At 44.0% G+C, this 25038-nt stretch overlaps 1 protein-coding gene across 4 annotated transcripts in view; it reads left to right on the top strand.

Moving 5' to 3' along the window:
* LYPD1 (LY6/PLAUR domain containing 1) overlaps positions 1-25038 on the top strand; it is a 45888-nt gene that overhangs the window by 2730 nt on the left and 18120 nt on the right. The window lies entirely within an intron of this gene.

Consider the following 25038-nt stretch of genomic DNA (forward strand, 5'->3'; position numbering starts at 1 on the left):
ACTGACTTTGATTTAATGCACACACACTGGTTATCACAAATTTACTTTTACAGAGCTGGCAACATGAAGAGTTCCAAGTTACTTTAATCTCATTAGAGTTAATTACCAGGGCTTCTCCCCAAGGGACTCAGGAGGGGAAGTGCATTTAAACTAGTGTCTCTCCTCTTTTTATTTACTCCCCTCACCTCCTTCTGCTAAAAGCTGATCAGGAGGTGGAAAATATATGGATAACCAGCTCTGCTTGGGCAACTAGACAGTAGCCTGTGAGCAATGTCAGCCTGAAATATGAAGCTAGTTGAAATTCCCAGAGGTCAGAGCTTGAAAAATGTGTTTTGTCATAGAGCCACGCCATATTTCTTAGAAGAACACTACAGGATCTTTATTTAATTTTAGAGCTACTGCATCAAATTCCAGGCACAAATTGCTAAGATTGTTCAAAGGAATATAGTTTCCAGCCCCACAAGCTTAGCTGCTTGCTGGCTGAGGAGTGGTGCTGGGCTTTGTGGTGCAGAGAAGAGGGTCTTGGGAGAGCAGACCTCACTTAACTCCTGCTGACCAGGATCTTCCTGACCTCTACTTCCCCAGCCCCTTCCAGTAGTGTTACAAGAAATCAGAGTGCACCTGAAACTTGGGGGAAATGGGTGGAACTGGAACTTCGTTCCAAGGTCAAACCCATCAACAGAGACCTTGCCGTTTTCAAGATAATAAAAATAGGGGAAATAGCGTTATGTGGTGACTGATGTGAATTGAACCAAAGGGCTGCTCCCCTTTACTTTGCTGAACTATGGGACCCACAGAGCATTTGGTTGAAGGGATTAAATCTGTGATTTTCTTAATCCACTAGCAAAAGAATGTAAGGGCTCCAGCTTTCAAGGCAGCACCTTGGAAAAGTAGTTGTTTCTCTGAGAAGGGCCTGGAAATGCCCTGTTGCCAAGTACAGGGATGTTGGAGGAGCAGAGCGCGAGTTCGTCACTATGCCATGATGCGGTGTGCGTTCTCGGTTTTAAAAGCTGTTCTTTCTAGGTCATTAGGTGTGGTTTCTTTCCACCAAAATTGCCCTTTCGGGAAGTCTGAGACCCACCTGCTCTCAAGAATAACTTGACCCGAGAAGAGCAGCATGCATTGTTTTGTCGTTTGTCCTGGGATTCGGGCTATGACAAAAGCAAAACAAAATTTAGTGATGATACTGTGATAGCTGTGATTTTTTTGCTTGGGTTTCATGCCTGAGCATTTAACCTGAGCAAAATGTGCCCTCCTACTAGAGGAACTGCGGGACTTTCAGCCGGAATCACTCTCAACACTTTCATGGTTTGTTTTGTTTTGGTTTTTTCAAGGATTTCTTTCTTAAGCTTTCTTAAAGGCAGTAGTTGAGAGCCAGGAAAAAATAGGGCTAAGCCCTGGACACATTAGGAAATTCCTTGGGCTCCTCTAGGCCACTGCTTATCCGGATATCATGTTTATCAGCTGGGATATTGTTGAGACAAAGAAAAAGATAGGAACCAAACTACAACCAAATGAGGCGTCCTTTTTGCAGAGAGCTATTTCTTCCTCTCTAGAAGTACATGTGCGATAATACCACACACTCCATTTTCAAAGTGCCATTTTCCATCTTGCTTTATTCTCTCCTCCAAATAGCTTTGCGTAAAGAAAAAAAAAAGGCAGAGCAGACATTGTAATGCCGACCTTATCTACGGGAACCTTTAGCACCCCGTCTTTATGGGCTAGAGGTCTAGAGTTGCTCTTCATTGATCAAGATGGGCACCTTCTCTCCAAACTAGGCTCCTCCAGCCATGTGTCAGAGGCCAGAGGGTGGACCGAGAGTGAAATACTGAAGCAACACCAATAATGAAGTCTGAAAAATGGAAACAGTTGAGGAACTCCAAGGAAAATCCTGTTAGAAGGGGAGGGACGCACATTCTAAGCCTGAATTCAGTAGAAGTCAGTCAAATGCACGTTCCTCCATCAAAAGAGCAATGTGGAGGGAGGGAGAGTGATACTTCCAAGGCTCTCACATTTTCATCTCCTGCAGTGGTGAGACTAGTCAATGTAAGTGACACTTAACCTTGTTGGCGCTGGCGGGGATGGAGAGCCAAACTAGGATCTGACTGTGCAGGGACCACAGGTGGTGCAGTCATCGCATTCCTATGCAGCAGGTCCTTTCCTGGGCGCTCTGTGGAGAGCAGGTCAGGAAATCTGGTCGTCCTCTTTTCAGCCCTTGTTCCCCCAGGCCCCAACCCACCAGCATTTAATTCTGCAGGTTCGTTTTGCCACTCTGGGGAAAGAAAGTCACATCTGTTACATGCGACTGTTAGGAACCAAAGTCAGAATTATGCTCATTGGATTAGTAACCAATTGTTCTCAGAATCCTAATGCATTAGAGCTGAAAGGGCCCAGTGACTCAGAGTTAAGAGTGCAGATCAGAATCGTCCTGGAAGTTTTGTTGAGATCCACTTGCCTCCCCTCACCCTTGAAGAAGCAAGCCAGTTCCCTAAGATTGTCAAATACCCAGGCATGGGTCCCTTTAAAGTTCCTCAAGTGACTCTAGGATGCCCTAAGTCTGGACCAACTTTTCTTGGGTTCTAGAGGATGGAAACCGGGCCCAAAAATTTACACACCTGGTCCACCAGCTAACTATTATCAAAAGGCACCTGCTTTCCTCAGCCAGCACCTTAGATAGGAAAACCTGCCACCAAGGTTGGCCTGAGAAGAGAATTCAGGCAAAGTGCTAAAGGTCTCCATGTCCACCATATTCCCACACGTTTAGTGAATGGGTTAACTGGACAGGCCACAAAATGCATATTAAATGAATATGAGAACCAACCAGTAGGATTTTTAAAGCCTCGCGCTATATGGACTGGCATTTTTCATAGGTCTAGGAAAAGCACGGTTTTAACAGATGAAGAGATTTTAATGAACCAACCAAGTTTGACAGTAAGCAGTGATGAAAGGCATTCTCTTTCCCAAAAAAATACCAGCAATGCAATATGCTCGGGCCTTTAGTTAGTCCTTTCTGGATTAAGTCTGCAAACTCAGCTCTTATGAATTTTGAGGCAGGTACATTTGATTTTCAGTCGGGAAGTACATTTAAAATTAACCTTTACCTATCCCCCAGGGTGGCATTCCTATTAGGTGCAGAGATTATTTCCCACTGTTCTTTTTCCCTCTGGTCATTTCTGGAGTAATAAGGCACCGGGCTGTGGAGAAGGAAAGCCTTCTTCCATTGTCCTTACTAATTGATATTTAAATGTTTGCATAAGGAATGACTTGTTCTCCCAAGTTCTGCTCTTAATGAGTTAGCATCTGCTTACCAGCATCCGTGATAATGACATTCCTTTTACTCTTGCTTATCACTGCACTCCGAAAAATATTTCAAATATTGATTCTCATTTCAGAATAGAAGCTCCCCCCGTATGAATTTTTAAACCAGGATATAAAGAATGTGAATTTGCATTTGTTTGACAGTGCAATCTTGTAATTAGAGTTTTTCCTCTTGACTAGATACAGTGAAAGGGGCATAATTTAATTTTTATAGACTAGCCAATTTCTGCCCTTAGTAAAATATAGCTCTGTCAGTGAGCAAAATGTTACAGGTTCTCCTAAACCTTATTTAAAAGTTAAATGCAGTATACTGAGAGAAAGTTCATGGTCTGAATCAGTAACCTAATCGATCTCTTCACCCATCCTTTGCAACATGCATTAATCTATTTGTCTGTTTTGCGATACAAGAGTTACTGATTTATATGCCATGTTGCATCTACATTATGGCTGTGTAAGTAATGGCTGTGTTCCTTTTGGATTAGTTAGTTACCCATGAAGTTGGGCAAGGATGGTTCCATGCCTTGGATGGGTTACTTTTATGCTTTCTTTCCTCATGAGCTAAATAAAGGCTAACAAGTGAGGATCCGATGTCCCCAGAATAGTCAGTCATCTGCTGTGAGGCTGTATGGTTAGCTTCCCATTTCCACCATCCTTTCTTGTGTCTCTGCACTGCTTAATTTCCCCATAATTTAAAATAATAGGCTCGAGTTTGTCCTTGGGGTAGACTTGGCAGGAAGAATGGTTCGTGCTGCTAATCAATAATATTATATCACAGTTCCTTTATACGTGGAATCATTTACGTAAAGTACACATACACATCACACACAATGGCATATCCACATATGTATGAATTTTTTTTTACATTTTCCCTATATAGATTTGCATCCACACCTGTATAATTTGTATCAGAAAAATAAAAGTACTAAGTCTTCCTCCTTTGCAGACATTCAGATCATAAATTACCTAACCTATCTTATAATGTAGGCACAAAGACCTTTTCTAACCTTTTTTCCCCCAGAACAATTTTGCTAAGAGCACCAGTAGTATCTGATCATCTCCCAACGTCCCCTGTCTACCCCATATCTTTTCTTCTCCTACCTCTTCTCTCCTGTCATCTAGGACCTGGATCCCACCTGCTGTCCTTCCTTTTTCACCCTCCAATCCATTTGGAATCAATCACATGTGCTACAGACTGGCCACTAAGAATGAAGTGAAGAAACAAGTCCAGAGCCAATCACCCTATTTTAATTTTGTGAAGGAAATTCCAACAGGTTGTAAAACTTTAACATAAAAAAGATTCAGATGCCAAGAAAGTTCTCCTCAAATGTTAACACAGCCCTGCTCTAAAGGTTTCCGTGTCAAACTCGATCAAGCTATGAATTACACAGGAGAAGCTTCTGTGCAGTGCATATCAATAACACTGCCTCCTTTCCAGTAGGCCACTAAAAGAACACCTCTCTCTTCGGGGCGAGACACTTTGCCAGTCAGTTTGTTCAGTTAGTCCTCAAGAAGCATCCATCTTTTTCAGGTGGCAGGCAGAGCTGGCTGCTGAGGAAGTATTCAGAGAGTAACTATCAAGTGTATCATTAGTCCCTTGGACTGTCCAGTAAGTGAAACATTTGTTTACGTTAACTCTCCAGCTGAACAAGCGGCCAAGGTGGACCTCCCGTCTCCATAGATAAAATGCTTGAAGATTGATCCAGCTCTCCCATAACACTAATTCCTCCTGCTACAATTTCATGAAAGCTTCCATCATTGATGGTTTTCTTAATGAGTTTAAACACAGAGGCTTCAAAGCTGGGGGGTTTTCCCAAGTGAAAAGGGGAGCGGAGTATGAAAACAAAACACACCATTTCCTTTGAACTCTGGAAAGGAAATCTTCCCTTGTATATTCCCGAAACAAAAAAGATCTAGCTCCGCAGCCTGCCTCCTCCCTTTCTCCCTCTTTCACCACCCTTGCTTTCTTCTTTCCTTCTTGCCTGCCTCCTGCTCCTTTTCTCTATCTCCTTGTCCTCTGTCCCTCCCTCTCATCTTTTCACCCCCCACCAACTTCTTTTTTTTCTTTCAAGCTTTTAGAATGATTGAATGATTCAGGTTCTAATGCCCAATTCTGGCCAAGGTTTATCAGCACACCATGCAGAAGGAGTCAAGCCCCCAACTCCTGTTTTTAGTACTTGAGAGGGAAAGGCACTCAGCTCCACTGGAAGAGAGAACATCCCTGTTCCCAGGTCCCCATGCTTGGTAACTTTAAAGAGGTTACTTAGTGTCCCATTCACACGGGCTGAGCTTCCTCCCCTGCAAAATGTAGAAACAAGCTACCTGTTTTTTTGTGAGACACAAGACAGGGGGAAATGCTGTCCATATAACCACCTTTAAGAGTCAATCCTAAAAGGAGAAACCTGCCAGAATGCCCATTAGAACTTGCCTCATCTACAATCTGTATCTGCCTCTGAAGACCAGCCTAGGTATGTTAGTCCATGTTACTCTGCACACGACTTCCTCTGTCCTCAGGTTGAGAGAGTTCCTGAATGTAACCTTGAATTCCTTATAGTAGGATTCTCATAATTAGCCTAAAATGTTCACAGTGAGATAACATCCTAATTTGATAGTTGGTAAATCTGAGTTGTGGAGAGGTTGAGCAATTTGCTTAAGACCACAGAACGAATGAGACTGAAATTCAAGTCCTTTCCCTTCCCTAGAATTCTTTCCATCATTATAATGCCCTTTTTTTTTGCATTCTGTAATAAAAATTTTGAGATATAATCTAGGTTCCATAAAATTCACCCGTTTAAAGTATATAGTGGTTTTTAGTATATTCAGAGTCATAAGTATTGTCTAATTCCAGATATTTAGTTCCAGAACATTTTCATCACCCCCAAAAAAAAACCCATGCCCATAGCAACCACGAATCTGGCCACTGCTAATCTACTTTCTGTCTCTACGGATTTGCCTATTCTGGACATTTCATATAAATGGAACCATGCAGTATGTGGCCTTTTGTGACCGGCTTCTTTTGCTTAGGGTAGTATTTTTCGTTTTAATTCATCCATTTCACATCTCATTTTGAGATGTTTTCCCTCCTGCTTATACAGGGGACAGAAGGGAAAACTCGGGTCTGGGAAATGCCTGAATTACAGAGGGGATGTGAATGGGGTGGGATGAGATGTGCTTGTGAACTTGAAACTCCATGGACAGATTGGCCGATTTGCTGAGCTGAATAAAAACCTATACCAAGAGCAAGTCAGTCCATCAAGCAGTTGGGCAAAGGAATGCCCGTTCATTAAGCATCAATGTGCCAAGCACTGGGCTTTCCATCCACTGCCATCTACTAAAGACTTAATCTGCATCTGCACGAAGGGATCTTGAATCGGTTGATGTTAACCACAAGAGTCCTCAGGCACCTGGATGGGCTATTTCTGCTGCCCAAAGCTCTTACTGGGATCTCCCCTGCCCGTCCCAACACCTGGCATCATTGACTGGCCAGGAGTCTCAGGAATCCTGCGCCTTGTGGGCTAGAAGAGGTCTTAATTTATAATTTTACAGATGAGAAGAAAGTTTTCTTTCCTGAGGCCTTAAACGTCTTGAGCAGTCCATTTCTCTTTCTTCCCTTGAGAAGGCTTGAGGGTAGAGCCGGTAGAGACTTATTCTGGGGACGCATTTTGATGAAGGAGATGGGATTCTGGCATGATTAGGTCATCCACAACCAATACTCAGGGAACAGGGGCAAGTCTGGCCTTTTTCTCGCCTACCAAATCCCTCGTTACAGCCTTCCTGGAGGCAGAAATACGTACTCCTTTAAAAGTGGGAAATTTCTTTTTTCTGTTAGTCACTCCTTAAAAACTAAGCTGCATTCTTCCCTACCCACAGTTTCCATTGTAGTGGAAGTGACGCCATTTTAGGGGAGAGAGGGGACTTGCTGGTAGAATACTACCGGGCATTCTACGAAAGGCTTTGTCTATAATTTAGGAGCTTAAACCAAATCTGTGATGGATGGGCCTGCAAGTAAGCCAAAGAATGGCTGCAGATGCCATGAATTCTTGCTCTCCATGGTAAACTTTGGGTTGTGGCCACATTGTGATTCAGGAGGTGTTTTCACAGACCAGAGCCCCAGGGCATGTTCTCTTATTAATACTTTGCTCCCAATATTCTGATCACCTCCAACGGTACAAAGCAAAGCAGGAGATGAACTGAATTGAGTGCTTCAGACAAGGTGAAACCATGGAGAGCTTCTAATAAATTGCTTTTTTAAAGGAGCGCATTTAAATAGAACAAAGCAGCGCTGGTTCACCATGCTGATCTCCAGCTTTATGACTTTGCAAACCATGAGCGGGATCCAGATGCAAAAGTGATGAAGTGTTGTATTATTTTAAGGAAGTTGTGATACTTGGTCCAGCGCATTTCATTTCTCACCGGACATGGACAATAGCTTTTTATGTTTTTCTATTTCTTGGACTTGTTGGCGGGAGCGGAGGCACCACCGGAGACAGTGCCAGAGGCGGGCGGCGCCAGGCGAGCGGCTCTGGGCCGGGCTGTGGTCCGTGCGTGCCGCGCTGGGCATGAATACGAATGTGCGAGCAGTTTCCAGTGCCCTCTGCTGAGGATCCTTCAGAAAGCATGTGCGGGAGCAGGTGTATTAAGTGGCAACAGGCCGTGGGTTTCATGTACTATTTTATTGCTTATGCAAAAATCTAGCAAACCACTTGGGTCTCCGGGAACTTCAGAGAATCTGTTCAGAAATAACAAGAGGCTGAGCAGGTTGACTAGTTTTCCACCCAGTGAAGACATCCAGAGTGGGAGTGCAAAGAGAGGGGGCTTCAAAGCCGAGCCGGATTCTTGGGAGAATTTCCAGGCCTTCTGGGGGAAAGGCAGGGAGTGGGCGGAGCCGCACCCTGAGAGTGAAGAGTTAGCTAACTTTCTCTGAAAGGTCAAACTGTTTTCCGCTCAGCCTATCTCTTGCTGTTGGGAGGGAGGGAAGAATAAAGCAAGGCAGAAGCAGATGTTTTATGTCAGTGGATTAAGATCTAGAGAGACTGAACCAACCTGTGTAAAAACTGGCTCTGTGGAGACAGGCTGGCTAGGGCTTTCCGGCTTCCTTGTGGAGAAGCATTGGAGACTTGACCTTCCTGGGGTAGGTGGAGACAGGAGATGACACAAGGATGTTCTGGCAATTTTGTCTTCGTTCGGGGTTCTCCAGCCAGCAGTGTGCCTGGTGCCAGAAACCTTCTGGGTTTTAGAGTTATCTTTTCCTAATCCAACTGAACTATAGGCTTTATGCAGTAGAGCTCATTCACGGTTTCCTCTTCTGGATACAGGGCTCCTGAAAAGATGCTGTGCTCATCCCCCTCACTTACTTCCCCCACCCTCCTCCTCCCGTCTCCCCCCGCCCCCCCCCCCACACACGCACGCACACACGCACGCACTTAGACTCACTCACGGGTATGCAGACACCCAATAAATATTTGCTGAATAAATACACTTGAAGAAATCAAGTTTCAAGCAAAACCAGATAGGTTGATTGGCATTTAAACATTTTTAGACCAGAAATGAGGGAGCTTAAATCTCTAGCGTAAGAAGAAAACTAGACCAAGTTAGGCTTAATATATGGTTCGCTTTTCAGATAAACTAGAGAAAGCTGACTGGTGCCTGTTTGTCACCGTTGTCATTTAAGGGACTACTCTGAAGTGTAATACATCCCAGTATTTCTAGTTTGTCAGCTCGCTTTCAAGTCCCATTTAGCTGTGCCCTGCATAGGAGTGTTTTCTAGAAATACACACATACACCTCCCTCCAGCTAGCTTGGTAGTCAAGCCAGCAGGGGACAGGTCACCCCCTAGCCAATCCCATCAGCTGGAGGTTTATGTTATTTGGAACTCTGGTGCACCACAGAGCTCTGTCTCGGTTGTGAACTTCCTAAGGGAGAAAGTACTCTCCTCCTCCACATATAGTCACATGCTTTTACTCCCCTCGCAGACCTCTGTTCCCCACCCATGGACCTCTCCCACATAGGTGATGCCAGCTTGAAATACAAGTGGGTATGCTCCCCCAGAGAGAAGCCATCCAGACTTTGAGCCGGGGGACATACTTCTAAACCAGTTAGTTTGGAAAAAACTGTGCCAGAGAGGGAAGCCGGGACATGGAAAAAGGACCATGTTTTTGCTTTCTTGCTGTCTGTCTCACACAGTGTTTCACTGAGCTCTGAGAGCCACTTAATTGTTTGTACTGTTGCCCCATTTATTGAACATCATTAATATCAGTGTGAAACCTGAGTGTCATTCTCCAAGAAGCTCTGGCTGGAACAGCTTCCAGGCCTCAAGAAGCACTGTGTTCCCCCCACCCTCCATCCCTTGTTAGTCTGTGGTGCACAGCTCCAGAAGGGAATAAGCCAGCCATTTCTGCTGGTAGATTTGCATGTCCTCTTGCCTGCTCTCCAGACCTCACCTTCTGGATCCCTTAACAATGCATTTGGTGGCAAGTGACAGGGACTGAAGCCATATAGACATTTGTTGTTTACCTAACAAGGCAGCCCAGTTGAGGTGGTCTTGGGGTGGTTCTACAGCTCAGCTATGCCATCAAAAGCCAGCTTCTCTCCATCTGCCTTCTCACTTCATAAGCATGTTGGCTTTCTGTTCTAAGACTTCTTGCCTCTTGGTCACAAGGTGGCTGCTGTGTCCAAGTTAAAGGGAAAATAGAACATCAGGAGATTTGATCTCCAGCTTTTCCTTTTAATAAGAAAAAGACAACTCTCCCAAAGGTCTCCAAGAGAATTCTTCTTGCTCTCCATTGGTCAGAACTTGGTCTCGTGGCCACTCCTTGCTGTGAGGAAGACGGTGTCTACCAAATCACCTTTTGAGAAATCCATGGACAACATCGGAAAATTCAAGCACAGTGCTTCTAGGAGCCCCTGGAGAAAAAAACAGGGATAATTCCCTCTCCTCAACGTCACCTTCTCTTTTGCCTGAAGTGAACACTGAAATGCATTGTCAAAGGACCGTCATCCTAAATCACTGTACGTCTTAGAAAGGAAAAGGAGCAGATACACGAGTGAGTGAGGTCTTGAAGTTGAATTCAGGATGTCCGTGACGTTTCAGAATGTGGGTTCACTGAAGGCTGAGATGTGAATACAACTACATTTTAGTGTGAGATTATTTTCCACAGAACAGAATGTCTTGTTCTGGCAATAGGTACCAGGGCAGTTTGGGTTAAAGACTTAGACGATCTGGGCTCATCCCATCTGGAGCCATTATGCCACCAGTGACTCTGTTTTTCCTTCATGGGGTGATTTTTGTGTGAGAAACTGGTGATTCAAGTTGGAGCCCTTCTATGTTAATCTTACCCTTTCAGACAATAATCGGAAGGACTTCAAGGTTAAAAATGCAGGAGCACGATTTCATAAATTATTGAAGGGCACTGTTAATACTGAGATAATAAGTCATGAATATCTATTCCCTCAATCCCCCATGGCAAACAGGGGAACAAAGACACCAGCTGAGGAAAAGCAAGTGACTGTGCAGAAACCTTCCTGGCTCAGAAAGCTATAAATGAGCAGGCAAGTCCAAATCTAATGTGGAACTCAAGTAAAACTAACAATTGGCCCCATACATTACGGGGTGCTTGCTTGCTTGCTATAATTAAGTTGGCATCTGTGGTTAACAGCCTTGAAAATGAAACTCAACAAAAAAATTTTTTGAAAAGGATAACCAAAGGCTTCTGAATAACGAAGTTAACACATCCCTGTTATAAGGAAAAAGAATGTTCTTGCGGCATCTTGTTTCATGTCTGTTTTGTGGTGGTGCTCGTGGTTTCAAGAGACACGTTGATTTTTACCTTTGGGGTCACCGCAGCTCCTTCTATAAACTTGTCAGTTTCTGGCCTACCAGCACAGTGGCATCCGTCTGCATGTGCAGTGTAGAACTTGGCACTTGCCTTGTTTTTGTTTTTTGGGTTTTTTTGTTTTGTTTTGTTTTTTTGGCCCTTTGAAATGGGTTGTTTAGCATTCTTGTTTGGTTTCTATGGCCATCTGTAGCTCAAATGGAAGGGCTTCTTTGGCTTTTAAAATATTCACATCCATGGCACAAGGGAAAGTACTTAAGAGCCAGACCACAAAATTGTCCAGAAAAGAACTACCTTCTGGGTTTCCTCCTTTCTTTATGCCTGAGAAACGGTGCCCATCATGGGAGTAACGAGGCACAAATATAGATAAGCCTCTTCTTACTGAGATGCTCCCATTAGAATGCAGACACTGTCAAAATTCCTCACGTGGTGTTCTTTAAGAGAAAAAAATATATACTTGGAAACAGATCGAAGATCTTTTTTTCTCCCAGTTTCTTTCAAAGCTCAGTGAAAATGCATATAGTTCATTTCAATTACCCGTTTCCAAGCATTTTTCTTTGAGGAGTTGTTCCTAGTTCTGCATAGAATATTTATTGTGATGTAATCACAATTCTGTTATGCAGTAACTGTTGGTTATTTTTCGAGTAGAGGAAGATTAGTCTCACTCCCAGACAGGCACTCATACAAGTAGCAGTTTGTCGTGGAGGTTGACTTTAAAACTAAATTGTACAATGTGGAGTGAAAGTAATGGACTATTAAAGGCTCTATTTAGAAACTTCCATCTTTGTACCAGCGAAGAGAGCAGATGCAAAGGAAAAGATAAATGCATGATGGTCCGTAAAGACGAGGGAGCTTTATGCCTCCAGTGAATTGCTGTTGGGGCAGAGGGTAAATGAGAAAAGTAGGAAAATAGCTTGTTTTAAAAATATACTTAGAGCCAGTAGGTCAACAGAAGTAGAGCCCTGTACTCTTTGGGATGACTCAAATTCACCTGTGTATCTGTGTGTGTGTGTGTCTTTGGAGGTAGACTGGAGCATTGTGCTCTAGATCCTCATTTTGTCCCAGTCCAGCTCAACTCATCCAACAAAAGCTATGTTAAATGGTTATTGTTTATGATGGTCAAAGTCCAGAGACTATGTGGAATAGAGATGTGTTGGAAAATGCCTCCAACTCAGGAGAGAATCATGGCTGTAGAGTTCAGTTCCAGGACACGGCACAGACTGGGGCCCATGGAACCTGGTGGAGTCTAGAGTGTGCCCACTGGTTATCAGCCTTTCTTCTTACCCAGGTTCTGAGCAAATTGAGAACTAAAACAAGGAACAGGGCAAAAATACACCATAGGAACTGAGAAAGATGAGATGAAGGGGATGTCTTTGGGGTGAGTGTCAAATGGGCTTCCAAATGAGCTGGTCTGCCCAGTCTATAAGGGCCAAAGAGGGGAAGATTCTTGTCCTGAGGAGCACAGCAGATCTCCTATTTGCTTTGACCCACTCACTCCCAAGAAGGAAAGAAAGCAGATGGACAGGGTACGTCTGCTTTATTCTTCCCACGTTTACTCATCGAGTATGTCACTCCCTCAAAGATTCCTTGAAGGGAATAGAGAATAGAGGTCGAGAGAGGCCAGGAGTTAACTCTGACTTCTCTTCGTATGGGAGGAAACAGATCGGCAAAAACATTCCCGTAGTACTCTTCCTTCAAGCCACTCCTGCAAAAAAAAAAAAAAAAAAGTCATTTCTGGATTCTCCAAGGACTTTGAGGCAAGAATGAAGTTGTTTGGGGCTGCATCTGTCACGTACATGTTGGTCATCAGCATGGGCTATGGCCAGGTGTGTTTCACTGAAACATGTGTTTGGATAGCACATTAAAAAAAAAATGATACAGACTTGTCCCTCAGTCATACTAACATCTTTTATTAAAACTTCTTATTTTGAAATAGAGACTTATAGAAAAGCTGCAAAATGGTGCAGCTGGCCTTCGCTCATGTTAGTAACTTGCATAACCGTAATACAGTGACCAAAACTAAGACATTAACATTCGTGTAATACTCTAAACAATGGTTTGTATGTGGATTTCGCCATTTTTTTTTTCCATTTTCTGTTCCAGGGTCCCATCTGGAATCACACATTGCCTTTCGTTGTCATACCTCATTAGCCTCTGTTCATCCCTCACAGTTCTTCACACTTTCTTTCTCTTTTGGGGTACTGACACTTTTAAAGAGGGCTGGTCAGCTTTATGCACACTCTCCCTCAGTTTGGGCTGGTCACGTGTGTTCTCATGGTCAGGTGGTCATTACAAGAATATTCAGAAGTGATGTGCTATCACTTTTCAGTGAATTATATCAAGAGCTGCATGATGTCAGCATGTCTTACTACTAGTGATGTTAACTTTGATCCCTTAATTAAGACGGTACCCACCCACCAGGCTTCTCCACAGTACGTTGACTTGGTTGTTGTTTTTTTTTCCTTTGTAATTAATAGATTACTTGAAGGAAATTCTCTGAAACAATACTGATATCCTGTTTCTCAAACCTTGTTCGATAATTCCAGCACCTGTCAGTGTATCTTTCCCACACCAATCATCACTGTGGTGTTCTGATCTTAAGTTCTTTTTCCCTCATTCCTTTTGCATCTATTACTTGGAATCCTTCTGGTAATTACCTTCTGGTAAGGTAGAGCTGTCACTTCGCCCCCAAATATTTCTTCATTTACTTTGTTGTATATAGGTGACCTGATGGATATTTATTTCATTCTATGGGTTCTAATCCGGTACTGTTTATTTTGTCGTGCAGATTGTTCTAGCTGTCCCCTGAGAAACTGACCTCTGTGTCCTTTGAACATGCCCCATCCTTTTTTGAACACTTCCTCTATTTGGCACCACAAGTTATGGCACTCCAACTCATCTTAGGTTATCCCTCCCTCAGCCCTGTTTATCACTCTTATGTAGTAGTTGCATTCTTTAAATTAAAAACAAACACCTCAAGTCAAGGACATCGATGTCTCTTAGGCACACATCATGGGCCAGCACAGGACTAGGTGCTGTGCAGACATTGTCCTCTTTTTTTTTTTTTTTCTACTTTTTAATTTTTTATTTTTTTTTTCAGCATAACAGTATTCATTATTTTTGCACCACACCCAGTGCTCCATGCAATCCGTGCCCTCTACAATACCCACCACCTGGTGCCCCCAACCTCCCACCCCCCACCCCTTCAAAATTCTCAGATCGTTTTTCAGAGTCCATAGTCTCTCATGGTTCACCTCCCCTTCCAATTTCCCTCAACTCCCTTCTCCTCTCCATCTCCCCTTGTCCTCCATGTTATTTGTTATGCTCCACAAATAAGTGAAACCATATGATAATTGACTCTCTCTGCTTGACTTATTTCACTCAGCATAATCTCTTCCAGTCCCGTCCATGTTGCTACAAAATTTGGGTATTCATCCTTTCTTTCTTTCTTTCTTTTTTTTTTTTTTTAACAGCTTTATAAACATATATTTTTATCCCCAGGGGTACAGGTCTGCGAATCGCCAGGTTTACACACTTCACAACACTCACCATAGCACATACCCTCCCCGATATCCATAACCCCACCCCCCTCTCCCAACCCCCTCCCCCCATCAACCCTCAGTTTGTTTTGTGAGATTAAGAGTCACTTATGGTTTGTCTCCCTCCCAATCCCATCTTGTTTCATTTACTCTTCTCCTACCCCCTCAACCCCCCATGTTGCATCTCCTCTCCCTCATATCAGGGAGATCATATGATAGTTGTCTTTCTCTGATTGACTTATTTCGCTAAGCATGATACCCTCTAGTTCCATCCACGTCGTCGCAAATGGCAAGATTTCATTTCTTTTGATGGCTGCATAGTATTCCATTGTGTATATATACCACATCTTCTTTATCCATTCGTCTGTAGATGGACATCTAGGTTCTTTCCATAGTTTGGCTATTGTAGACATTGCTGCTATAAACATTCGGGTGCATGTGCCCCTTCGGATCACTACGTTTGTATCTTTAGGGTAAATACCCAGCAGTGCAATTGCAGGGTCATAGGGTAGTTCTATTTTCAACATTTTGAGGAACCTCCATGCTGTTTTCCAGAGTGGTTGCACCAGCTTGCATTCCCACCAACAGTGTAGGAGGGTTCCCCTTTCTCCGCATCCTCGCCAGCATCTGTCATTTCCTGACTTGTTAATTTTAGCCATTCTGACCGGTGTGAGGTGATATCTCATGGTGGTTTTGATTTGTATTTCCCTGATGCCGAGTGATATGGAGCACTTTTTCATGTGTCTGTTGGCCATCTGGATGTCTTCTTTGCAGAAATGTCTGTTCACAGACATTGTCCTCTTAAACTTCACATTTAGTCCATTGGATGGGTATACCTTTCTCCCTCTTCAAAAGTATAAACAGGCTTAGAAAAGCAGTGTGTGACCATCAGTGGTAATTGTAGTCTGGGTCTGTTGGACTCCAGGGTCAATGTTTTTTGCACTGTGTAGAGAATTATTCAGAAGCAAAAGGAAAGATGGATATTATTGACTTTAGCTTTCTCCACATGGTCTGCAAATGAGAAGATCAAGACTTCATCAAGTTTTAATCATCTTCATCAACTTAATGGAAGAAATCAGTGGTAGCCCTTGATCTTGCACCAAGGCTAGTATTTCTTTTTCTTGTTTTTTTTAAAAGATTTTATTTATTTATTAGAACGAAAGAGAGAGAGAGAGAGTGTGTGTGTGAGCATGAGCAGGTGAAGATGCAGAGGGAAGGAGAAGCAGACGCACCTCTAAACAGAGAGCCCAATGCGGGGCTCGATCCCAGGACCCTGGGATCATGACCTGAGCCAAAGGCAGATATTTAACCAACAAAGCCACCCAGGCACCCCAAGGCTAGTATTTCTTTACATCTAATGCTGTGAGTAATTGTTCTCAGGTAATTTTCATTGGTAAAATGACTCACAATTTGAGTTCATTATTGAAACTTCCTTTCCTTGCTTAATGATGAAATACAGTTTCCCATTGGGGAAAAAGACTAAAAAATAAAATAAATACAATTTCCCACTGGGTTTGCCAGCAACTGTGATTTCCCATTCATTTTTGAGCCGAAGTGATCCTTCTGGACAGGTCAAGAAATAACGCATCAAAAACCAAAATGGCAACAGCAACAAAAACTGTGACCAGGAGTCCCTCATACTACTGAATGCCTTCTGGATAAGTAGCGTTGCCACTTTAGCTGCCAAATGATCTCTTCGGCAATATAAATTCACTGGAAAATGGTGTGTTCCAAAAGAAACAAAATCATTAATTTTTTTTTCTTTCCAAGTATGATGTTTTTAAGAAGACTTAGAAAATCATCAAATTCCTGAAAGTACATCTAGGAAAGCATAATTAAGCTCAGAGGGGAAACAAGTTACCGCATCAATATTTATACTACGCCTTGTGAGGCGCTATTGCTTCTTCCGAGAAGAAAATGAGGGGGAACAACGGGGTCCAAGTGATATACCATGGCTAAATTAAGGGTATCACACAACCCAAGACTGGCTACAACGGACGAGGCTTCTCACACAGATGAAGTAGTTTCTGGCTCTATCACAGACACTGCAGAAAACACCCAGGAACTGGCGACAGAGCAAATTAGAGGGAGCTGGCTTCTAGAGACAGTTGCACAGGCATACAGTGTCCAGGCGGTGTTTACTCTGCTTTATCTGCCTTTAAATATAACAGATCCGTAAGGCACTTAAATGCCAATTCTTTCTTTCTTTCTTTCTCTCTCTCTCTTTCTTTTTTTTTTAAGATTTTATTTATTCGTTTGACAGAGATCACAAGTAGGCAGAGAGGCAGGCAGAGAGAGAGGAGGAAGCAGGCTTCCCACTGAGCAGAGAGCCCAATGCGGGGCTTGATCCCAGGACTCCGAGATCATAACCTGAGCTGAAGGCAAAGGCTTAACCCACTGAACCACCCAGGCACCCCCTAAATGCCATTTCTAATCAATGTGCCTCCTGCCATCTTGGAGACAGCATTCTTGTTATAGCTCTAACTGTGCCCTCTTTCCCTCTTTCTTGCATTCAGGCTGTGCCTGTCTTCTGTTAGAAGGTAGCTCCTGCTCACCACTCCCACTGCAGGCTTTTTATATGCTCTGAGGAATAGACTTTCTACAGAGACCATTTGGTGAAACAACATTTTTAAAATATGGGCATGAGAGTCTACAAGTAGTCTAAAACTAGCAAAGGCCTTTGGTAGAGTAGTCTTGACACACCGAGGCCTAGAGAGAACCTTTCTGGCGTGCTTCAGAAAGCCAGTGTTCCAAACTGTGGGTAGCATCTCAGTTATAACTGGAGAGGAAAGGCTGGATGGGAAGGGTAGGTTTCATGATGTGAAGGTGATGGGATTTTGATAGGATAGAACAGAGGTAAGCAAACTGTGACCACTGGACCAAATCTGTCCTAGCACCCACATTATGAACTGAACTGTGGACAACCCCGCCAAATTTATATATTGAAACCCTGACCCTGAAAGTGATTATAGTTGGAGGTGGGCCTTTGAGAATAATTGGGGTTAGACTAGGACTAAGAGTAAGACTTCCAATGGATTGGCCTCCTCCTGGGAGAAGGAGAGGTACCAGAGTCCTCTCTACACATGCGGGAAGGTCCCCCAGTAGGACACAGCTGCCTGTAAGCCAAGAAGGTGTTCTTCCCAGAAAGTTAATTTGCCACACCTTCATCGTAGCCTTCCAGCCTCCAAACCTGTGAGGAGATCTCTGTTGTGTGGGCCATGCAGTCTGGAGTGTTGCACTGTGACAGCCTAAATGGACTAACCTGGCCTATTTCTGTAAAGGAAATTTTGTAGGTAGGAACACAACCACACCCATATGTCACATATTGTCTCTGACAGCCTCTGGGATCAGATACCAAAATCGAGTAGCTGTGATGGAGGCTATTTGACCTCCAAGACCAAACTGTGTACTATCTAGCCTGTCACAGGAGATGTAGACCAACTCCTACGTAGAAATTTACCATACACCCTGTAGGTTTTCAATGGAAAAACCCACCCCAGTGGATTAGGATAAGGCCAAAATGAGGAAGCCCCCTAGTGTGCAGTGCTCAAACGAGGACTGGCCTGATCCCCTCCAGGAGTCTTGTTCTCCTAGGATGGTCGTGCACGTCTGAGCTAAGTGGTTGACATTGAACTTTCCCACCATCAATAGTTGAAGTCCTTGGAGGGCAGGCATCCGGGGGGGACCTGTCTTCTAACGAGGCTGATAGGACAGATCAGTCATGACAGGGAGGTAGAAACGGATGAAAGGTGGTCAAGGAGAAGTGTGGAAAGCGGTGAAGAAGAAGGTGGCTCTTCTCTCCCTCATCCGTGGCTGTGGATTATCCGGGGTGTCACAGCCCTCACTGTGCAGGGCAGAGCGGGAGCCAGGTTGGAAAGCTGAATGTAGTCTTTGCAGGTAGTGTAAGCCCTCACCCTGGATAAACTGTGCATTCAGAGCCTACATGTGCCCTCTCCAAGCCCTAAGTGGCGGTTTGGAAGTTGAGACCACCTGTGTCAGAATCCTCTACACACTGACGTGTGAGAACCACTGTTCGAGCAGTTTCCACCTCCTGGAGGTCTCAAACTATTCCCCTCGGGGGAGAGCGTGCATGTTAACAACAGGCCCTTTAGTGAAGAGTGCAGGAAAGGACCTTGATGGAGAGGTGCGGCCGAAGGGGTAGCGCCACACCAGCGATTCGGTTCATGGAAATGGCCTTGTACCGTGGGCCACCCGCCAGGTCAGCCTAGAGACTTTTGGGTCGGAATGCCAGCCTGGGAGCCATGTTGTAATGCTCAGGGTTGTTGTGTTCCACAGCCCAGACCGCTTCTGGGCTGTGGTCAAGCCAGGTTGTTCCAGGTTGATTCTATTCTGTCTGCTCAAGCTGTGGTGACCCAGCTGTGTTCAGGGCAGGCAGAAGGAGCTGGACTCATGCAAAGAGAAAACACTATCTTTCTTCTTCCCTCGTGTAATCAATAATTCAACCCTGTAAAGCAAGCCCGATGCCTGATGGAGTGCTTGCTGCAGAGAAGAAGACAGGGGTCATCCAGCATCCACACCAACTTCTAACACTTTCTTTCTTTCTCTCTCCCTCCTGCTCCAGCTCCTGGTCTGCCTTTGGTTTTTCTGCATCTAAATGCAAACTGAGTGTGTTGGCTAAAATGTGACCCATATACAGTCCAAGAGGAATGGAGACAGAATGGGAAAAGCTGTGGAGGGAGGAGAGGGAAGGAGCCAGTCATTTTAAATGTCGGAACAGATCAGTAATGACTGAAGTCACTGTCCCCTCTGAGTGCTGTACCATGGCGTGCGTAAATTCGTTAAGTGGCCACTTCTGTGAATTAAGGGTATGAATTAGAAAATGCCCCATGGACAGATAACAACAGTAAAAATAATAGCAACAGCAAACTTAGAGAGCGCCTACTTTGTGCCAGGCCCTCTTTCCAAGTGCCCTAACTCGGAAAGATCGTTTCTAGTGTCTGTTGAACAGGGTGGACCCATGTTAACACTGAAATGTTTTCATGCTATTTGGACACATTTCAGTCCCACTCTACATTTAATTTCAGTGTGCAGGGCATAGATGATCGCGTTCCTTTTTCCATGTTTTCATGTTCTGTGTCTTCAGCATGACCCCCGCAAGCACAGTTCCCTTCAAAATCTAATTTCACTGGTCCCAGGGAGTAGATACAGTTCTACACTGGCCTGAATTCCCCTGGAAGTAACCTCAGTATTTTTATCTTACCTGTCCTTCATCCCTCTGCATGCCTATCATTCACATCCTAAATCAGGTGGATTAATATGAATGACTTTCTCTGGGAGAACAATTTGTGATTTTTTTTTTTTAAAGATTTTATTTATTTATTTGACAGAGAGAAATCACAAGTAAGCAGAGAGGCAGGCAGAGAGAGAGGAGGAAGCAGGCTCCCTGCTGAGCAGAAAGCCCGATGTGGGGCTCGAACCCAGGACCTGGGATCATGACCTGAGCCGAAGGCAGCGGCCCAACCCACTGAGCCACCCAGGCGCCCCAATTTGTGATATTTTTAAAGCCAACATAGCCACCCATCTAAATCCAAGAGTCCCCCAAGAGGCCATTCCTCCCCTAAAGATTTAAAGAGGATTAAAGTGTTAAATGCTGGGCATTGTGATTAATTCGGTGTTAGTGGGTGGCATGTTCTGCAAGAACACTTGTGGTCCGTGGCAGAGAGCTGTGAGAAACGGCTGGGCATCAGCAGCACAGGTCTCCGAGGCCCTGCAGGGTATGGAATGGCTGGGAGCTGGCCCAAGCTGGGATTAGCCCAGCCTTGTGTGATGGACAGCACTTCCTCACCCTGCTGAGCCCGCCAGCCCTGGCTCTGAATCCCCATTACCAAGGCATTGCCTTTCACAGCCCTGCCTGTTTGAATCAAGGCCTGCAGGTTCCTGTAACCTCTGTTACCCAGGCCCCAACTGCCTAGGAATAAACTTTTCGTGGCTACTAGTCAGAAGAACACCCGCTGCCATGGGACCTCCGGGCCCCCTTTAAGTGATCCTTTCTCCTTCTGTGTTCTCCCTTCCCACTCTTCATTTCCTTATTCATTCATTCAGTATTTTTTGAGGCTTTCTGTGTCAGACGCTGCTCTAATTGCTGGAGCTATGGTCTATTAATAAAGATATAATGGTAAAAATATGTCAGGTGTTGGGAGTGATTAAAAGAAAAGTCATGTAGGGAAGGGGCATCCCTCGGCTATTTGGGGAAGTTTCCAGAAGGTGTCTCCCTGCTGCTCTTAGACACTGGCTTCTCTGGCACGGGGTGGCTGCAGAGGGCTTTAGAGCAGCCACAAAGGTGGAGGGAAAGCGCACCCTGTCCTCCATGCTGCCGAAGCCACATAGGGCCGTGGCCCCACTGGCTGCACCTGCCTGAATTTCCGGGGAAGCCCCAAGGCCGGGAGAGCTGTCTTGAGGCTGCGGTGGGGTGGAACTTCACCTGCCGCCCCCACCCCCCGGGTGCCACGTGCTGCTGTGTGCTTCAAGTCTCAGGTCAGCCAAATGGCTTACACAGTTTATACTTTTCATGTCTATTAATTTGTCCTGACAGATGCAATCCACAAAACTATTCCCATTGTATGATATTCAAATATTGCAAATAAATCACTCGTGCTTCCTGACTGGGGCCCATTCCTAAAGGGACAACCACTGCTCGGTCGTGGCCTTCTGGACCTTTCTCTCCCGCTCTCAAACATAAATTCACACACTCAGTTTTGTACACACACACCTACAGACACAGTGCAAGAGCACATATTGTATTGCTTTGTGGCTTTTTTCTTACATAAAGGGTCTATATATAAAATTTGGAAATTCATTTTCGTACTTAGAGCCACATCAGCATATGGAGTGAGTCAATCAGTATATTGAGCCAGCGGAATACAGAGCTCTGCACGTGTCTCTTTCTCTTTCTTTCTTTCCTTCCTTCTTTCTTTCTTTTTAAATTTTATTTATTTGTCAGCACAAGCAGGGGGAGCAGCAGGCAGATGGAGAAGCAGGCTCCCCGCTGAGCAGGTTGCCCATGGGACTGGATCCCAGGACCCTGGGACCATGACCTGAGCCAAAGGCAGATGCTTAACCAACTGAGCCACCCAGGGAACCCGTGAATGTGCCTTTTAACTGCTGTTTAACTTCCCATAGTATTAGTACACCCTTCTCCTATTAAGGGTGAGAGAGTGTGTTTTGTTTAGAAGGGTAGACACGGGCGCCTGGATGGCTCAGTTGGTTAAGCAACTACCTTCAGCTCAGGTCAAGATTCTGGAGTCCTGGGATCAAGTCCCACATTGGGCTCCCCACTCAGCTGTTGTAGCCTACTTCTCCCTCTCCTCCCTGCTCTTGCCCTCTCTCACTATCTCTGTTTCTCTCTCTCTCCAATAAATAAATAAATATTAAAAAAAAAAAAAGTAGACACTGAGAAGTGGAACTGGGAACTGTTGGATTTGTACATTTCAAATTAGTATAGATCCTTCTGCCAATTTCTACTCCTCCAGCAGCCACGAGTGGGCAGGTTCCAGTTTGCTTGCCGCCTCTCCTCTCTTGGGCCCAGATCCAAGCTCCTGGGGACTGGGTTCAAGGGAAAATGAAAAGAAGGATAGACATGAGTAACTCTGTCCAGTGACCCCGAGATTTGGGTTCTCCGCCAAGTCTTCAGGATGTTCTTCTTGAGGGTGTGTTTATTCTCAGGAGCCCTCTGGTGGACGCAGCCAGGAAGGGATGTGTGCCAGACTGAACAGAGAAGGCATCTACTAAAATGACTCTTTGGGGACATTGTTTACTTTAAAAGGTTTAAAAAAAAATGTGCTTCGTTTGCAATGTTCTGATTTCAAATGATAAAAACCAGCTTTATGGGGCATTTTTTCATCCCTGTCCTATGGCCCCCCAGTACCCCTCCCCAGAGACAGCCAGTATTAGTATAGGTGCTGCCAAAGCAAACCAGAGACAATCAGTGTTGTCTCTTTGTGTTCTTCCAGAAATATTTCATGAGTATGTATGCAAAATGTATATATGTATTTGTAATTTTTGTCATTTGTGTCCCCTGGTAAGCCATGTCACACGGTGCGTAAGAGCAGAGATCTAAAGACAGGCTTCCTGAGTTCTTTTTTTTTTTTTTTTTTTTTTAAGATTATATTTATTTATTTGACAGAGAGAGACCACAAGTAGACGGAGAGGCAGGCAGAGAGAGAGAGAGAGGGAAGCAGGCTTCTTGCTGAGCAGAGAGCCCGATGCAGGACTCGATCCCAGGACCCTGAGATCATGACCTGAGCCGAAGGCAGCGGCTTAACCCACTGAGCCACCCAGGCGCCCCAGGCTTCCTGAGTTCTAATCCCAGCTCTACCTTCTAATGCCCTGCATGGCCCCTAAGCCAATTATTTAACCTTTCCTGCCTCAGTTTCCCCATCTGCAAAATGAGGATTATTGCTAGAGTTATAACAAAGATTAAATGACGTATTATCTGTAGAGCCCTTAAAATTCTATCTGGAACATCGTAAGAACCATGGACTCATTTGTTAGCTTAAAAAAAAAAAAAAGGAATTGTCTGCCTATGCTGTTTCCTTTCTTGATATTTGCATATATTTTGAAACGATCATCACAATGCCTAGTTAACATCCATCATCATACTGTTACAAACAATGATTTCCTTGTGATGAAGAATTTTAAAATCTACTCCCTTAGCAACTTTCAAATATGCAATATAGTATTATTATAGCCCCCATGCTGTATATTACAGCCCCAGGACTTAGTTTATAACCGGAAGTTTGTAGCTTTTGACTCCCTTCACTCACTCCACCCACACCCCACCTCTGGCAACCACCATTCTGTTCTCTGTATCTGTGAGCATGGCTTGTTGCTGTTTTAAAATTCCACATATAAATAAGTTCATATGTTATCTGTCTTTTTCTGACTTATTTCATTTAGCATCATTGCCTCAAGGTCCATCTATGTTGTTACAAATGGCAGGATTTCATTCTTTTTATGGGGGAATAGCATTCTAGTGTGTGTGCCACATCTTCCTTAGTCACGCATCAGGAGACACTTGGGTTGTTCTCATGTCTTGTCTGTTGTAAGTAGTGCTGCAGTAAACAAGGAGATGTATATATCTTTTCAAATTAATGCTTTCATTATCTTTGGTTAAATACCCAGAAGTAGAATTGCTGGATTATATAGTAGTTCTATTTTTAATTTTTTGAGGACCCTCCATACTGTTTTCCATGGCAGCTGCACCGGTTTGCACTCCCACCCACAGTGCACAAGGGTTCCCTTTTCTCCACATCCTCACCAACAACTGTTATCTCTTGTCTTTTTAGTAGTAACGTCCTAATAGGTATGAGGGGGTACCTCATTATGGTTTTGATTTGCATTTCCCTGATGATCAGTGATATTGAACATCTTTCCATGTACCTGTTGGCCATCTGTGTATCTTTGGAAGACTATTGAAGTCATCTGCCCTTTTTTAATAGAATTGGTTTTTTGTTTTTTTGGTTTTTTTTTTGCCTTCAAGTTATAGGAGTTCTTTATATATTTTAGATATTAATCCCTTATCAGATATATGATTTGTCAGTATTTTCTCCCATTCTTTAAGTTTCCTTTTCATGTTGCTGATGGTTTCCCTTGCTGTACAGAAGTTTCTAGTTTGATGTGATCCCACCTGTCTGTTTTTGCATTTACTCTGTTTGCTTTGGGAGTCAGAGCTAAAAAAAACCCTTACCAAGAGTGATGTCAAGGAGCTTACTGCCTGTGTTTTCTTCTAGGAATTTTGTTGTTTTAGTGTAACATTTAGGTCTTTGATACATTTGAGTTAGTATTTCTGGATGATATAAAATAGTGGTCCAGTTTTATTCTTTTGCCTGTGGCTGTCCAGTTCTCTCAAAACCATTTACTGAAGAGACTGTCCTTTCCCATGGTAATTTTTGGTTCCTTTGTCAGAAATTAATTGACCATATATATACATCGGTTTATTTCTGGGCTGTCTACTCTGTTCTGTTGATCTGTGTGTCTGGGTTTTTTTAAGATTTTATTTATGCATTTGACAAGACAGAGATTGCAAGTGGGCAGAGAGGCAGGCAGAGAGAGAGGGGGAAGCAGGCTCCCTGCTGAGCAGAAAGCCTGATTCAGGGCTCGATCCCAAGACCCCATGGTTCAGGACCTGAGCCAAAGGGAGAGGCTTAACCCACTGAGCCACTCAGGTGCTCCATGTGTCTGTTTTTATGCCAATACCATACAGTTTTGATTCCTACATTCCTTTGTAATATAATTTGAATTTGGAAGTCTTTTGCTTCTAGCTTTGTTCTTTCTCAAGATTCTTTTGGCCTTTTCAGACTCTTCTGTAACTCCATACAGATTTTAGGGCTGTT

This window comes from Lutra lutra, chromosome 3 (assembly GCF_902655055.1).
Source record: "Lutra lutra chromosome 3, mLutLut1.2, whole genome shotgun sequence".
Lineage (NCBI taxonomy): Eukaryota > Metazoa > Chordata > Mammalia > Carnivora > Mustelidae > Lutra > Lutra lutra.